Genomic DNA, 11263 nt, shown 5'->3' on the forward strand with positions numbered 1-11263 from the left:
ACTCTCATAATATAATTTTATAAATAACAGAAAATGTATTCTTATATGCCCAAACATTTTTTTTTTTTTTTTTTTTTTTTTTGCGGTACGCGGGCCTCTTACCCCGTGGCCTCTCCCATTGTGAAGCACAGGCTCCGGACGCGCAGACTCAGCAGCCATGGCCCACGGGCCCAGCCGCTCCGCGCCACGTGGAATCTTCCCAGACAGGGGCCCGAACCCGTGTGCCCTGCATCGGCAGGCAGACTCTCAACCACTGTGCCACCAGGGAAGCCCTGCCCAAACTTATTTTTTAAATTAAAACATTTTCTGCAGAAATATTTGTAACATGTATTAATTATGTTCCTTCTGTAAGTTAGAATCTCATGGTTAATATTTTAATTTCTTGATTAATGAAGGTACATATGTACATTGAACTATACAAAATACAGTATTGCTCCAAAGCCAGCTAAGATGTGTACAACTAGTTTCCCCTTAAATGGAGATGCATCTTTGTATCCTTTTGTCATTTGTTTTGGAGAGTTTGTATCTTCTCTGTTAACATCACCTTATAGGATATCTATTCTCATTTCCTTAGTGCATTTGCTTCTACAAAATTCCTACCTGCATCCATGTCTTCTTATGATGGCTAAACTGAGAAAGCTAACGAACAACTTAGTCAGCATCTGGTGTTAATGTAAGAGCCAATAGGTAAAGAGTATCAGCCTAATGGGTCCTTTTATAGGTAAGTTTCATAAGCATTTAGTGCATGGATTCAGGTAGCTTATATACTCACCAGGTAATTTGCCTTGTTTCACGGATCTTCCCAGTGTTCTAGACAGTTAAGACGGCCAGGTGAGTGACCCCCAGATAAAAGAGGATTTGCTGTATTTGTCTTTTACTATTAATGTACCCCAAAGTGGATAATCGTTGTGCAGCAGCTCCATTTACTTGTCTATACAAGCTAAATGCTCTATCGTAATTATCCTTCAAAACAAGTACCTACATCTGATGAGTGGCCTACACAAGTGACACTGAAGGGGTACAATTCTCATTCCTCTGATGCATCTGTCAGTGACAATCATCTTTCTGAGAATGATGGATGATACAAACAGTGGACTCCAAAAAGACCCCTGAGCTTTCAGTGGTCCTGACACTTTAACTAAAATAGGAAGCTCTTTGCTCAGAAGGAGAATTGACTCAGTGTTGGATCCAAGCTAAAAATGGCTGGGCTGTAACAGGTGATTTTTGTGAGTTATAATGAAAAGTCACCAGAGTCTGGGCATCTGTGGACATAACTAAGATGACAAGAAGACAGACATTGAACTGAGGAGCTTGTTGCCACGTTAGTAAGGGATTCGATTAAAAACATCTTATCAAATTAAAAGTATTACAGAGGACCCAGTGAGTTCCGGAAAGCATGCTAGACACATCAATCACAGGAATGGAACAGCCCAGGCCTGGTCCCTGCAGGAAGGTGCTGTGGGAACAGAGACACGTTGCTCTGTAGGCACGAATCCCTGGGACGTTCTTGAAATTAGGCTGCATTTTCCCTGCCAAGCCATTGAAAATGAACTTTAGGCTGTCGAGGCTTAACCAAGAAATATTTGTCTTTTTAACATTTTTAGAGAGGAGGCGATAATTTGTGAAATGATTGTTCGAAAACCTGATAATTTTTGCTGTTCTTGTTGTTGGCTCTCAAAATTATACCTTTCCCACACTGCCTGGCCACCTCCCTGTCCTCCAGAAGGAGTGGGTAACAGTTTGGACATTTTTTTTTCTGGTAATGACATTTTAAGGCTATTTGTCATCTCCTAGAATACTCTGCCCGTTTTTCTCTTCAGCTCTTCAAAGACGTTAGACCAGAATGTTAAAAGAGGTCAAAGATAGAATAGATTCTGAATTAGTGATTTTGATTCAGGCAGGGAAGTTCTTAAAAAGGGTGTGTCAAAAAGCATGTATGGTTTATAGTATGATGCCTAAAACAGGGGGCATCATACTATGGGGGCTGGAAATCCTAGAAGCTGTGTTATCAAGCACATGTGTAAATATTGCCAATGGTCAAGATTTCAGAGAAAACAAATTCAGTATCAGGTCGAAGAGCTTACATATTTATGATACCTTATGAAAGGGAAGACAACTTGAAGATGGTTTTATCACCAAGAAAATCATGAATCAGGAACAGTGGTCAATGTGTGTCTCTGTGTGAAATTGGACTATTTAGCTAAGTGTGTTGAAGTGCTGATGATCTAGGGTTTTAATTATGACATTTGATGTAGAATTCATTTACTCATTTTCCATTCAATTCAGCACGCGTTGAGCATCTAATGGGTACCAAGCATGAGTTAGACACTGAAGAATCACAGACAAATAAATATTTTCCCCACTCTCAAAATATTCACAATCTGAATGGTGAAAGATACAAAGAATATTTTTTCTTCATTGTACCCAGGCAGGAAAATATACAAGAGTTATGAAATCATAGAAAAAGAAGTCACTAACTGCTTTGTGAGAGTCCAGAGAAGGCTTTGCATGCTGAGTTGTCAAGTAAGACCTGGTGTGCATCAAGTTCAAGGGATGCCATGTACTCCCTGGATGTGTGGACAAAAGTGACAGGGTCTCTAGCCAGAAAAGTAGGCAGCAACTGGATTGAGTACACGTTTACCAAATGATAAAGTGTGGAAATTAATCTATCAAGATGGAGAGCTGTATAATTTTTCAAAGCACAAGAAGGAAATGATCCAGTTGTAAAGATCCAGTTGTAAAGATCAGGCTGGCAGCAGAGAAAAGCATGGATTGGGGAAGAGCAGTGTTCAGAGGTGAGCAGTCCTTAACCACACAGACGGTAGGATGTGACGGCAACGTGCTAATGGAATGAAGGAGTCGGAGATTTCTGAAAAGTACCATACTTGATGACTAATTGGACTTGTGGGGAAATGGAGAGAGGGCCATCTAGGAAGTCTGATAGGCTTCGGTGTAAGTAACAGCATTAGCTGACGTAAGAACAGAGGAGAATGAAGGTAATGAAAACAATTTACATTTATTGATTGCTCGCTGGGATCAGACGTTCTACCAACTCCTTTCCATGGATTATCTTATTTCGTCCAAATGATAACCCATGGAAGGAGGCAATATTAACATTCGCATTTGACACAGGAAAAACCAAGTTAGAAAAGTTAAGCAACGTTTACTGATCATACAACTGTTAAATGGCAGAAAGAGCAAAAAGATGCCTGCCTTTGTTCTGTAGTTACATGAAATCATAACGGCTAATACTGGACTTATCATTCTTCCCTTCTATCTCTCTCTTCACTGGAATAAAAACTTCTTAAGAAAAAGATCGTATCCCATATGGTGTGCATCTTTCTAATATCTAGTAAATGACTACTGCACAGTAGGTACAAAATAAGTTTATGCTTTGGGACATGATTAAACCTGGGATACAGAGCTGGTGGCACCACTGCCATAAACCACAATGTTATTACTTATTGGTAACTTTCCCTTGAATTCCTTATTCATTCATAATTCATATGACATAGAACACAGTCAAATACTGACAACTGCCTAGAAAGTGCCACGGAACCTCAAAAGAGCCCATGTTGTTTATCGAGCTATTGTCTCTGGGGTCCAAACCCAGCCCACACCTTGATGCTGGGTCTGGCCTATGAAAGGTCACTGTCCCTTTGCCAGCTGCTCCCCGGAGGTTCGGCCATGGGGGGTACAAGAGGAAGGCAGGAAGAAGAGGAGGGACTCACCCACCCTACTCTGCTTCCTTTTATGTCCGCGTCACCCGACAGTGGACAAGGGTTCTTCATCTGGGCAGCGATGGTTGGTTTCACCTTTCACTTTTCCCAACACCATCCAGTTGCCCCCGAGAAGGCCCGGGTCCCAGACACCCTTCTTCTATCCAAGCTTCCTCCGAGGGGCTTCTGGAATTCTCCCTCAATATCTCTGTGAGACCTCACTGTTCCCCTTTGCCTTTTAGTCTTCCAAGACCTGTATGACCAATTCCTTATATTAAAATTCTCTCTGCTAAAATAACTGGCTTCATTTCCATTTTCCTGACTAGATTGTGGCTGAAAGTGTCAGGTGTTTATTTCCCCCTTTAGAGCTGAAGGAGGGAACTTTCAAATTTTCTAGCAGAAAATTCTCCCAGGGAGGGTGTCAGGCTTCCCCTTCCCATCCATTTAGAGAGGGTTGCCTGGGTAACCCCTGCATAACAGGGTTGCAAATATCAAGAGAGGAGGCATCACCAATCAGGCCATTAAGGATCAGGTCTGTTGCTGCTCCTTCCTGAGCAAGTTTACTGCTCTCCTGTCCTGAACATCAGAGAAGAAGAGTTAAAGAGAAACTGGATCTTTTTCCTGACAATTTTTTATGATTACAATAGTAAATTTCCCTAGTTTGTTACTTTTGTGACTAGCTGTTCAACTCTGTCCTAAGTGATCTAATAGGAATTGGGCCCCAAAATGATTCCTGAGTCAAGGACTCTGGTTATAAGGGGATTGTATAAGCACAGATTTTTAAATTAATTTTCTTAAATATAATTGCTTCTATGATCGTTAATATTTTCCCCCCAAAAAAACAGAAAACCGGTCTGTTCCAAAATTTCAGAGAGCATCACACAGTGTGTCATGATTATCTGTTTTGTTTCAGCTAATCGGTAGTTCTTACCGTGTTTGGCACCAGCTGACAAATGGCAAGCCAGAATAAACTACTGTTTAAACGCCAGAAGAATCCCTTAAAGGGTTTTTAGCCTTTTAAAAAAAGAAAATCACCTTTGGTCCTGCTCCATAGGGCTGGGCATCTGAGTTGCTGCATCAGAGCATCTGTAGGCCTCATCCTGGGGGTTACTGGGTAGAGGCATGGGGGGTGGAGAAGAGGGAAAGCACTCAGAGTTGGCCATTTTCATGCATTTGGAGGATGAAGGGTCACATGAGTTGCATCACCACAGTTATACTATAAGTCAGGCTATGTCAGGGGTTGCATACATATATATGCAAAGAAGAATCAATCCTCTCACTGGACTGAATGTCAATATTATGACACAGTGTGAGTGTGTTTTGTGTTTGGTAATTGCAATCATTGTTGCTTTTGTTGTCGTCATCCATTTACAATGCTTGGTGTCAGTCTATTTATCTCTTGTAAAAATAAAATACAGTGGGGGTGTGTGTGTGTGTGTGTGACAAAAAAAAAAGAAAAAAACAAAAAACACCATGCTTTGAGCCCCAACTCCAAAAAAAAAAAAAGAATCAATCCATCAATCCTCTCACTTTGCAGAATTTCTTAGGGTATGTATCAAATAAGTGTGCTTTTTTCAGTCACACAAAAACCAATTTGCTATTTTCACCTTCAAAATAGCTGCTTCAGTAACACTCTACCCTCTTTGAAAGGACATGTTGCTTTAGAGTAGAACAGTTACAGGCTCTGAAGCAAAATAGGTCTTTTTTATTTTTCACTGTTCACTAATTGTGCGATCTCACCCTCACTGTCCCCATCTGTAAAATAGATCTTAAGTGGAGTAAAAGAGAAGACTTATGTGAAGGTCAAGATTCACAGCAAGACATCAATAGATCAAAAATATTAGCTCCTCTCCTTCACTGTAAAACAGAAAATTAAAAATTCACGGTAGTATATGGAGGAATTTTTCAATGCATTCAAGCTAAATAGGATTTAACTCTTACGTTATTCTCTTTTCTGTCCCCCTCAGCTTTATTGAGGTATAATTGACAAATAACTTTGCACATATTTAAAGTATTGAATGTGATGCTTTGAGATTTGTCTACACTGTGAAATGATTACCACAATCAAGTTAATTAACACACTCATCACCTCACACAGTTACCTTCTTTGCAGGGTGAGAACTCTTAAGATTTACTTTCTTAGCAAATTTCAAATATATAATAAAGTGTTGTTAGCTGTAGTCACCATGCTGTACACCAGATACTCAGAACTTATCAATCTTATAAAAAAGTTTGTTTCCTTTGACCAACCTCTCCCCATCTCCCCCACCCCCCAACCCCTGGCAGCCACCTGTCTACTGTCTGTTTCTATGAGCTCAACTTTTTAAAAAAATTCCACATATAAATGATACCCATAGAGTATTTGTCTTTATTTCACTTAGTACAATATCCTTCAGGTTCATCTGTGCTGTCTCAAATGGCAGGATTTCCTTTCTTTTTCATGGCTGAATAATATTCCATTATATTTGAATAAATATGGAAAATGTAGCATATATTTTATAGGAATTGTGTTGGTACTGTTTGTGTGAAGGACCAGGGGTAGATATTTCAAAAATTCCTACAGGTCAAATACCAAAAGCTATTCAAAAGCGCCTTGTAAGTATGACAGCCTACACTTGCCAACACAGGTGGGACATTAATCCATGTTTATTGGCAGGACTATGGCACTCAGTTCACTTGGTTGAATGGTCACATTTCAAAAGTATTAGAAACTTGATTCAAGTGGTGAACAGGTCTTCCTCTGGTCCTTGATCATCAACCCCACTGTCTGGAAATGTTTCAGAATGCAAGGGAAGCACAAGAGGGATTTTTGTGACATTTCCTTTAGCAGATTATTGTTTCCAGAGCACCCAGCTCAGTGAAAGCTTACTCCAGGATAACGAGTTTCATGTGTACACATATTGGTAGCAGCCCCCTTCCCTCCCACACCTATCACTGTATCACTCTAGACCCTGGATTGGGCACCATCGTGAAGCCAGCTGGCAGAGCTCAAGGATGCCAGCAGGGTAAGGGCACCCCCAGAACACAAGTTCATTTCTCTCATAAATAATAACCAAGGCAGGTTAATATCTGGCTTTTGTTCATCCAATAATCTACGATGCACTGAGTGATAAAAACCCTCGATGTTCAGGGCCCAGTGTGGTTTCATGTTTGGGCCATCCTGAGATGGTGAATCCCCACCCTATACAGTGTAATGAAACTTAGCTCTGAATGACCCTCCTGACACATCCCTTGAGTTTCTGTCTGTTCTGATCTGAACCTGCCCAGCAAATGGCCATGTGTTCATTTTCTTGCCTTTGAGCTCACCTTGCTGGTTGCACGAGCCTGACCAAGTAAGGCAGGCACTTTCTTGTTACATTCTTCTGGGAAACCTCCCCAGACCGACCGTGAGCACAGCCCCCTTCAAAGGGGCTTCGGACACACAGTGCTCTCCATCATGTGATGCTGCCAGCAGAGCTGCAGCCATGGGAAGAAGCAAGGTACCTGACCCAGAAATGGTCAATCCTTAGAACAGCCAACTGCCTATAGTCCAGTAATGCTCAAAGCATCAATGGCATCCACTCTCACAGAGTTTGAATAAGAACCACACCAAAAAATGAGCAGTTCATAACCAGGGCAGAAACTAAAAGATTCCCACGGAGAAGATTTAAGCAGGAGCCCCATGAAGTGGGTCAGTATCACAGGCATCAGAATTAGGGCCCTGGGAAAGCTTCGTCTCCGTTTTGCCTGTGGATGACAGAACAGCATGGATCCTGAATTTCCTCAAGGGTATGTCCCAGATAGGTAGCCAGCTACGTCTTCTCTGTTTTCCCGTATCGGTACAACACAGTTGTCTACATTACCTGAGAAATTCTGAGTTTGTCTCATTCTTGCAGCATTCTGGTCATGACCTTGTTTTTCCTCAGTCACAGTTCTCATGGTCCCCCAGCTGTTCCACATTCACTAAGTTTCCTAGAGTGAAAACCAGCTCACCCGTTCTTTCCTCCTGCAGTCTGTTCCCCTTTGGAGCTGCTTGCATTCAGCATGACCTGGACACCTGATCCTCCACCAGGAACTAGACACTTATCCAAGCTGCTCCTACATCACAGTGAATGTTGAAGGTGGGCTTTGAAGATCTCTGAGGTACTAATTCAGTTACCTCCAAATACCTATAACACCTAGGGTCATTGCTTAGGTTCAACAGGAAGCCACCTACCGACTAATTCTTGGCGAAAGAGAAGACCCTCAAAATTACTGTGCCTGTCCATCTTTTTTGATGTCTAGATTTCCTTGGCCATTGATTGTTCCAGGCTACAACTTCATAAAGCGGAAAGGCCAGTGGACTAGGAGTCAGAAGAACCTGGTTCTAGAACCTGGATTTACCACATTATTAGGCATGGGGATAGATTTAATGTCGTTGGGTCTCAGATGTCTCATGTATAAATTGGGATTATAATGCTCGCTTCCACAGACCACTTATGGTGTAGAAGGAATAGCCAAACTAGTGCTACATGGCATTTCTTAAAGATCGTGAACATAGATGCATCATTTTCAAAATCTTCCCTAAAACCTATGGTGGGTTCCTTGAGTTTATGCTGTAAGATGTTAATATAAATTTCAGAGCTAGATACATATGTTACAGAACTATAGGCATATTATATTAAGAGCAGCTATTTTTTAAATGTCACTGTCTGCATTTAAGGGGTGACAATATAATTTACTTTAGTGGGAGGACTGATCCTTCATTTGCGAAAATACTTTAAGGGCCTTTGGTTATGTAAAGATCTTAAGTAACTGAGACAAGTGTAGAAGGAAATTGAAGAAAAAAGAGAGAGACTACCCTGAGCAATTATTTTACAGATCACTCTTTCCTGAGGGGTAGGAGCGGGGAGACACATCACTGTAGAGATTCTATTTTGGTCTTTAAGGATTTTCCTTTCTTCTTGGTAGATCTAAGAGAAGGTGTATGAGGGGCCTGGAACTAGGGAAAGAGCAAGGCCAGGAGTGGGATCTCTGTTCTGAGCCAGGAATCCAAGCAAGAGGCGGATGGCCAAGGGGAATGTCAGCCGTTGGGGAACCCTGTGGAAAGAACATGGTCAACAGATTTAGGTTTTTTGGTTTTTGATTTTAATTAATTCTTTTTTTTTTTTTTTTTTTTTTTTTTTTGCGATACGTGGGCCTCTCACTGTTGTGGCCTCTCCTGTTGCGGAGCACAGGCTCCGGATGCGCAGGCTCAGCGGCCATGGCTCACAGGCCCAGCCGCTCCGCAGCATGTGGGATCTTCCCCGACTGGGGCACGAACCCATGTCCCCTGCATCGGCAGGCGGACTCTCAACCACTGTGCCACCAGGGAAGCCCTGTTTTTTAATTTTTAAAGCCAGCTACTAAGTACAGTTTCGTTAACCTTTGTAGCTCCTCTGCATTGCTGAGCAGAATGAGAAGATAGGTCTGCATCCACACTTGTGATGAGGTCACAGGAAAGAGCATCTTTCCTTCCCACCAGGCATCCCTGAGGCCCCTGGAGAAGGTGGCAGGTGACCCAGGTGCAGGCAGTGATCAGAGGTAAGCAAACAGGATTGAAGCAAGGAGCTCATGCACAGAACAAAATGTGACCAGTGGAAGGTGAAACCTACAGATTCAAAACCCAGTAGGGGAATTCCCTGGCGATCCAGTGGTTAGGATTCGGCACTTTCACTGCAGTGGGCTCGGGTTCGACCCCTGGTCTGGGAACTAAGATTCCATAAGTCATGCAGCGAGGCAAAAAAATAAAAAAAATAACTGGTAGTTTTCAGAAAATCAGCAGGAGGGGCCCCATTACCAAACTCAAGTGTTTCACTGAACATGAATACATCCCAGAGGTCCTGGGGATCCAGCAGACCTGGGACCTCTTTGTACATCCCCAGAGGTGGAAGTCTTACCATGAAGACAAGGCAATGCAATGTCCTTTGAGAAGCTGGCTTTGAGCCCTGTGGCCTTGGGTAAGGTGCTTACATTCGGGGGCTCAATTTCCTCAGCTGCTAAGTTCCTGCAGGGCTTCTGTGAGAGGCAGAGAGCACACCTGTCAAATGCTTGGACATGGTTAGCAAATGGTAAGCACTTTGGGTATATGCAGAGGCATGCAAGTCCCATGCCAGCTGTAGGTGACAGCAATTCACGGAGGCAGACACTGAGAGTTTATTTTGAGACACACTTACGCTTGAAACACAGGCTTCCGGAGGGCAATGCCTGGCACACCGAGATTGTGTTGAGGGCCTTAGACACCACAGCATTCACTATTGAACAGCCAAGCTCTTTCCACACTACCTAGCAATTTATTTCTGGGTTAATATGAGGTGATGGTTTCAACCTGTAAATCCCATTAAGTTTGAATCCTGGTTACGTCAAGGTAGTGCATAAGAAACAAGGTTGTCATGGCAATGTACATCTGAGACTCACAGGTGATCATAGACCCTAGCTCTGAGGCTCAAGGGACAGTATATTTTCCATGCTTCATTTTTCATACTGGAATTCTCTTCCCCTTCCAACATCCAAAGACTCGATTGCTGGAATCTCTGTGGGGCAGAGATTGACTTTTTACATTGTTTGAATAATGCTCTGAGGTGGTAATTACAAATCTAATAGATACATTTTTATATTGGGAAATTTTATATTGGAAAATTCTATGTATCTGAGAGCTTTTAGTAATGACTATTTTTTAATCTAATAGTTTGAGGTAAACATAGGGATAACCTTCAAGCATATTCCCCTTGATAAATGTGTGATATCAACTCTGCACTGTTCTAAATAAAACCCCTTCGTTATCTAGTTTGAGGCTATATTTTCAACATTCAGCAAATAAAACGTACCTCTCACACTTGAGACCTCTCTCACTGAATTTAGCTCAGGTACATATTTCAGATTCCTCTTTGTGACACGATTACTTATATTATTGTAAGGCACACAAATGGCCCAAACTGTTTGAATTGTGACTTCTATACAAATAGGAAGATCACTTTGTCATGAGACCTTTCAGAGAGGTTAGAGGTTCTAAACTACTTACCCTGTTGGCCCAGAGTGTGGTAGCAAAAGAATTATTTGCTTTTACAGGCCAGTCTGGCTGTTTCCAGTACCCTTTTTGACAGCTTTGCTTGTTTTCCTACATTTATTGTTTGCGAAGAGCTCAGGTTTTTAGATGCAGGAACAGAACTACTGGCTTTTAGAAGATCGGCAGACTTCAAGATTCCTCTACTGACATGAGGGCAGAGACGCCATGATTGCTGCCTGGTTCCAAAATTTTCTTGATCTTTCTGCTTTCAAGCACCACTTACCACTTTATGTAAGAAAATGCTTCTTCTTGAGGAGTATATTATTAATATGTCCAAGGGTATAAGATGACCTTCGGCCGTATCTACATGTTCTTACATACATTGCCTAGAAGTTCATTTAAAATGAAAATCGTTAGGTTCTGTCAGCCTCTTTATAATTATCAACCCCAACTGAGAAAAAAACATGGAAAAGGGCTTCCCTGGTGGCGCAGTGGTTGAGAGTCCGCCTGCCGATGCAGGGGACACGGGTTCGTGCCCCGG

This window comes from Grampus griseus (assembly GCF_964374135.1).
Source record: "Grampus griseus genome assembly, contig: HAP1_SCAFFOLD_299, whole genome shotgun sequence".
In the NCBI taxonomy this organism is placed as follows: Eukaryota; Metazoa; Chordata; class Mammalia; order Artiodactyla; family Delphinidae; genus Grampus; species Grampus griseus.